The 6,795-nt window shown below is 41.4% G+C and overlaps 1 pseudogene; it reads right to left on the bottom strand.

The window, feature by feature from the left end:
* Positions 1-716: 716 nt before the first annotated feature.
* LOC115619295 lies at positions 717-5,487 on the bottom strand (annotated as a pseudogene).
* Between the last annotated feature and the right edge of the window lie 1,308 nt (positions 5,488-6,795).

Genomic DNA, 6,795 nt, shown 5'->3' with positions numbered 1-6,795 from the left:
TCTTTAGCCATATTGGAAGTAGTGCCCACAGCTGAACAGTTAGGTTCTGCAAATAAATCCTGAAGTGGTTTGTTCAAGTTCGCAACAGCAATATTGTCTTCTTCTTTTAATTGCCACATCTTGCCAGTCGTTCCTGTCTCTTTTATTCTTTTTGGACTAATCCCCACTTCTTCAATTCCTTCTACTCTACCTAATGCTATAGAAAGCCAGTAGGTAGGACACATGAGATGTGACCAATGTTCTTAAAATTAATTTGCAGCCCAGAGTCTGCCCCCCAAAATGAAAACCTAAGAAATGGAGGACCTCCTTCTAGGTAGCTTAGAATAAAAATGTGGGCTTTTCTTTCTGCTATTATTCCATCCTCCCTACCCACTCTTCCCCAAAGTAGAATTATGCTCAATAAATTATGATTGAATAAAGCTACTTCTGTTAGCAGAGAAGACAGTGAAATGCTTGCCCAGTCAGCAACACCCCAAGTGAAATGAGATACTCTCTGCTTCTGAATAAAAAGTTGTCTCCCATTTTTTCTGCACATTTCAAGTGGGAATTAGATTCACTCTCTCATCCTAAAAATAAGCATGCCCAAGCATAACTTTCTAAAGCAGAATTAGTGAGAAAATATGGCACAATGCCTTCAAGTCCTACAATAAATATCACACTTTTTCAGAATACGAGCATAGTTTTCATTCAGACTCCTAGGAAAGTAAACAGCTTATTTAACTTCTATTGACCAACATGATTATTGCATGCTTCCAGTAACCAGTAGTCCTTGAGGATAACCTAAGAGTAGAAATAGCATTACTTGCATATTCTTCAGGAGAAGGAAAAAAGAAAGATCTCTCTGATGCCATGCCACTGCATGTTGTCATTTTAGTAGAAATTACAAATGGGGTTAAACTCTGAACAAAAATTCCTTTTGAGGCACAGTCATAGTGCTCTACTTACTTAAATAGTCCAGGTAGATCTAGAAAGACAAAAGCAGAAAGAGACACTTTTTTTTTTTTTTCCCCCCAAAGTAATTAAGTCTCAGGGCAGAATTTTATTAAAATTACAGAAAAGTGGTAGCATATTTTATGTCAGCTAAAAAAAATGAAACCTGGAATAACCAGTATAAAAATACACATTACTAAAGTATTATCAACATTTCTATTTGTTGTTATTTGTTTGATAAAAACCTGCAGCAGTACAGTAACTTTGCAGGACGAAAATGACTGCTTAACTCTCTGATGTGAATTTAGCAAAAAATCTGATAATTCTGCTTAAAAACAACACAAGTTGACTATACATACTACTGTCAAAAGGACAAAATGAAGTCCCATTCTTTAATACATTTACAGGTGAATTTTGTATTCAACTTCCCCAGAAGCTAGGTTAATTACTTCCTGGGACTCCCTTGATTCAAAATTAAACATTCATTTGTTCATGTGTATTTGTATTATCTCATTTAGCTCATTTTACTTTTTTACAATACAACAAAAAAACCCCAAAACAACAAAACCCACATGTCCCTGCCCATGGCAGGGGGGTTTGGAACTAGATGATCTTAAGGTCCTTTCCAACCCTAACTATTCTATGATCCTATGAAGTCTGAAAACTGGGATTGCTGGAATCAGACAGAAAAATGAGCGCAGCTCAGTCTTACCAAGACAGCAACACTGATGCTGTGCTGAAGCTACTGCTGTGCTGCAAAGCCATTTACCCCTGAGAAAGAGCATTTTAGACTTGGCTTGTGAGTTAATGGGTTTCTGCTCCCAAACACCCTTGCAAAACTGTTGGGAGAGCATCTTCTACAAATGCTCTTACACCTGCTTTTGTTACCGTAAAAGTCAGTCAGAGAAACTCTCTAAGACTCAATTTGGAGTTTTAGAAAGCAGACATTCTTTATTGCAGTGCTGGGCACACACACGAATAGCTTCGCGAAGGTGAGTGCATCTGTTACTTGCTGGCAGCAGCTATATATTTAACATACTCATGCATATTCATAGCTTTCCCAAGAATTAATTATAATATTTACATTCTAATTACACATGCGCTTTCTTGCTGAGTGGGGGTCTCTGGTGGTCATCGATAGTCTTCCTCACTGTGTTTACTGAATGACCTCAGTGCTTGCGCACACTCGCAAGGTCCTAGTGCCAAGTTAGCAGTTGGCATGTCCTTGCTTCTGTTCTGTTCCAGTCTCGCTCCATGCTGGGTGCCACTCTGCTATCTTGAAGGCTGGTATCCTTGGTCTTATTTATTGTCTCCTTAGTTGTTATCGGTCCCATGATGTTCTCTTTCCAGCATCAGTGGAACATTCCTTTCTCTCTACGCGTTAGTAACTTAGAACAGTTTGGTCTATTCTACTATGTTAAAGGCACACACACTATTGTTAATTTAAAATTTAAGCCTACATTTTAGGAAAACAAAACAATCCAACCACTTCAAACACCATATGCTGTTAATGCACAGAGGCTTAGGATGCTAGAGCAGCTTGTTCCCACTGCTGTGCCAATGTAATGTTCAGAGGCCAGGCTTTAAACTGGATTGCTGATATAGGATTTGGATTAATAATGCCAGCTAAAGGAAGAAACTTTGGTACATTTGTTTTTGTTCTGTTCTTTTTCATCCAGGCCTTTTAATTATTTTAGTTCAGAGCACAGTTCTACATACACTAAGCATAACCAAGGGGGAAAATACTCTGCAACAGCAATAGGAATCTTAAATCAGTTTCTGCACTTAAGAAAATCAGCAAGTTTTATACCTTGGGGTAATAAGAGCTGGTTTTCCTCCAGGCAAAAGGAAGTACTCACAAGAGCTATCCCAGGAGCATGGCTGCACAGGTGTTAGGCTACAGCATAGGGCAGCCACAGACAGCTGGGAGTAATAACCACTTGTCTTTAGACACTACATCTAGGCAAGATTCCATCTGCAATCTCAGCTGCTTTTGTGGATTCGGCAAGTCATCTCATGTAAATCTGCATCCCCACATGCATTCATACTTCCAGCATCACCCAGCTGTCCCATCTGTGAGAGACTGAACCGAAATCAGACTCCACTGTCCATTGTCTCAAAGATTGGTATGAGAAGCTGAGATGGAACTCCACCATCCATTGTCTGAGAGATGGGTGGGAGGAGCTAAGACTCCTCTGTCCATTATCTCAAGGATTGGTGTGAGGAATTGCTGCCCATTATCTCAAGGATTGCTACAGACTTGCAGTTGAAGAGCTGGCTGCAAGGCTGGCGAAACTGGTCCACCAGGAATGTGCAGTATGTGACATTAAGAACAGAGATACTCCCCCCAACACATAATAAAAGGGGAAAAAGGTAATTGCCGTGGGGGACACTCTCCTCTGATGCTGACTATGGACCCTGGAGGACTCCCACCACCAAGGACAATGACTATGGACCCCCAGGACACCGCTGGATCCACGGTGGTAACTATCTCTCTGCACTCTGAATGCTTGCTTAATTTCTATATCTTATCTTTTTTCTGATCTGTCCTATCACTATCTTTTTTTATAATAATTTCCTTTTTTATAATAATTGTCTTTTTGTAATAAACAAACTGACCAATTGCGGTACTTGACCTCACTTGCGTCTTAATTTCACTCTGGGGATCATGAACAAAGTAGATCTGACACTGGGTTTTTTCCAGTTGGACTCTGACACCATCCTAGTCATTATTGACTGGATCTCCTCAGGAAGAATAATTACAGGGAGGAAGTTCTTTTCACTTCTCCCCAAATATGGTACAGACAATGGTATAAGAAGCCTTCTGCCCCTTGGTGTTAGGTGAAGCAGTGGCTTGATTTGGCCACAGCTCTTGTCACAGTGGTGGCTGAGCATGAATATAGCCCCTCTTGCTACCAAATACTAGTGTGTAAGTAGCTTGAGGTATGTCTGCACAGTTCAGCTGAAGAAGAGAAATGAAATTCCTGACCCTTTCAATGGGTCATAGAACTGCCACTTTGCTTTGCATCACTTATTGTTCCTCTGAGTGAGGTAACATTTTTCCTAGAACTGTTATGCCATAGTTTTTGCATATAATCCAGGAAGCATTGACTTTGGTTCAAAGCCCAGCACCAGTGAGGATAAAGAGTTTACTGCATCGTAAATGTAACATTCACCTCCGGTATTTGAACAACCCCCTAGAAAACCTTCAAGTATTTTGATATCCTTGCTGAATGCGTTAAAAAATCCAAACAAATGCAACTAAGCTATAAGCTACTTTTCAGTGCATACCATTAAACATTACACCCCAACTTACTTTAGAAGCTCCATAGATTGTCAACATTGGTGTGGGCTGACAACAGGATGCAGAAGAAATATTCACAATTGCCCCTTTCTTCTCTACCGTGCCCGGCAGCATAATACGTGTCATCATGTTAGCAGAAGCAATATTTATGTTGATCATGTCCCACAGCATATCCTCAGACAGATTGGTAAAATAGTACAGGTAGGAATAAAACATCCCTACATTATTCACCAAAATCCCAATTTCTCTTGTCTTTCAGAGCCTCCTTAATGGCTAGGTAAGGCTCACGACCCTTGCTGAAGTCAGCTACTATGAAATCTGTTTCCACTTTATAGGTTTCAGATATGCTTCTAGATATAGCCTCCAGCTTCTCTTTGTTTCGGCTGATTAAGATGATGTTGACACCACACTTCACCAGTTCTTCAGCATATGCCTTCCTGATACCATCTGTGCTACCTGTAATAGAAAATAAAAAACCCAAGGTGAAAATCAGAGCAGCCCCAGCCTTCTATTTTGACAGTTCTTTCAATTATAGCTTTATTATTTCCTTCTCTGAGATCATGTGGCACAACATTAAAGACAATGTTGTCAATAGCATCCTTCTGCAATCCCCCCTCACACAAGACATATTTTCTATGACAACAACAGAGAGCTTAAAGCAGAACCTTAATGAAAGGAGAGGATGTCAGAGGTACATCACTTAAACCTTGTCAAAAAACTTGAGCACACATGAAAACCCCATAGCAAAAAGAGGATTTTTGTCTGCATCTCTGTCTATGCTTGTACATGTTCAGAGTGTACCTTCAAGTTTTGGGAAAAACTGCTCTGTGATTCTTTCCCAGCAATCAATCAACACACAGAGCTTGCCCATCTCCTGAGGAATTGAATTTAGTAAGGTGCTGAACCGTCACTGCTCATGCAAAGTAACTCACAACCTGAGGTAATACAGGCCCCAGCTTGTGACAAAAAGCTCACCCAGCAGTATATGCTAGCAAGTTTTACAGTAGTGGCACAATATGTTATATACACAGCCTCTTACCAGTGCCCACGGCCCATTTTCCATAGCGCTTGACAAGATCAATCTTGCCACCCAGCTTTGGAATTAAATGCAACCTAAGCATGCTGTGTCAAATGCAAGGGGGACACACTTCCTGACTGTACCTAGCTCCAACTATAGCCAGGGCCTCTATGTAAAAGTTGCAGGAACGACTGATCTCTCTGTACAAGAGGTAGAAACAATCCACTGCAGCCATAGTGATTGCAAGCCTGGGAAAAAAAAACCCAAAAAAAAACCCAAAAAAAAACCCAAAAAAAAACAAACAAAAAAAAAAAAACAAAGAAAATTACAAGTGCCTCTTGGGCCACATCATAAACTTTTCAGACTGTCCTGGGTTCAGCTATAGCAGTCATTTTTCTCCTTCTTAGTAGCTGGTGCAATGCTGTGTTTTTGACTTTCAGCCTGGGAACAGAGCTGATAACACTGATGTTTTTAGTTGTTGCTAAGTAATGTTTACTCTGACCAAGGACTTTCTCAGTCTCATGCTTTGCCAGGGAGGAGGGGAAGCCAGGAGGAAGCAGAGACAGGACACCTGACCCAAACTAGCCAAAGGGGTATTCCATACCATGGCACATCATGCCCAGTATATAAACTGGGGGAGTTACCCAGAAGGCCCAGATCGCTGCTCGGGTCAGGCTGGGTATCAGCCGGCAGGTGGTGAGCAATCGTATCCTCTCCCCTTGTTATTTCCCTTATCATTATTAGTGGTAGCAGTAGTGGTTTTGTATTATACCTTAGTCACTGGACTGTTCTTATCTCAACCTGTGGGAGTTACATTCTTCCGATTCTCCTCCCCATCCCTCCAGGAGCAGGGGGAGGAAGAAGGGGGGGGAGTGAGCAAGCGGCTGTGTGGTTCCGAGTTACTGGCTGGGCTCAAACCACGACAAGACTTAATGGCTAACCTTTGAGATTCAGCATGTTGTAATCTGAGCACCGTTTTGATGCAGAAAAGCCACAAGTCAGCCTGCTAAAATTTGGGTATCACCTACCATCATCATTATCAGTGGTTTACCTGCTGCTTAGCCCTTGTTCAAGTGTTTAGCTATTAATCAGTTATACTGCAATGACACTGATCAATTATACTGTAAATAAAACAATTCAAGTCCAAGCAGATAGAGGTAGCTCGACACATAAAAACTAATATTGGAAGATTAAGAGCCACCTACAAAGAAGGCAGGGATAACCAGGAGGAGAGAGCTGAGCACATGAAAAACAACAGGCTCTTTCAAGCACAGAAAACTACATGAGAGATAAAGCAAGCTCAGAGAGAGAAGCATCTACTGTGGCACTCGGGACTGAAAATCTTTGAACTATGGCACACTGCCGTGCATTAATGTCACACCGCACACCGGCTTTCAGCAGAAAAAAACTCACATAGTTTTTACTGGTAAATATTTTTTAAAACAAGCACAAAACCCAACCGCCGCCCCCTCGGCAGCACCCCATCTGCAGCTGCAGCCGGCAGCTTACCGCCGCTTACGTCAGGGCCGTGACCAAGCGCACC

The sequence above is a fragment of the Strigops habroptila genome, chromosome W (genome assembly GCF_004027225.2).
Source record: "Strigops habroptila isolate Jane chromosome W, bStrHab1.2.pri, whole genome shotgun sequence".
Lineage (NCBI taxonomy): Eukaryota > Metazoa > Chordata > Aves > Psittaciformes > Psittacidae > Strigops > Strigops habroptila.
The sequence above is the reverse complement of the archived record's forward strand: the minus strand, read 5'-3'. Positions and strand labels throughout refer to the sequence as shown.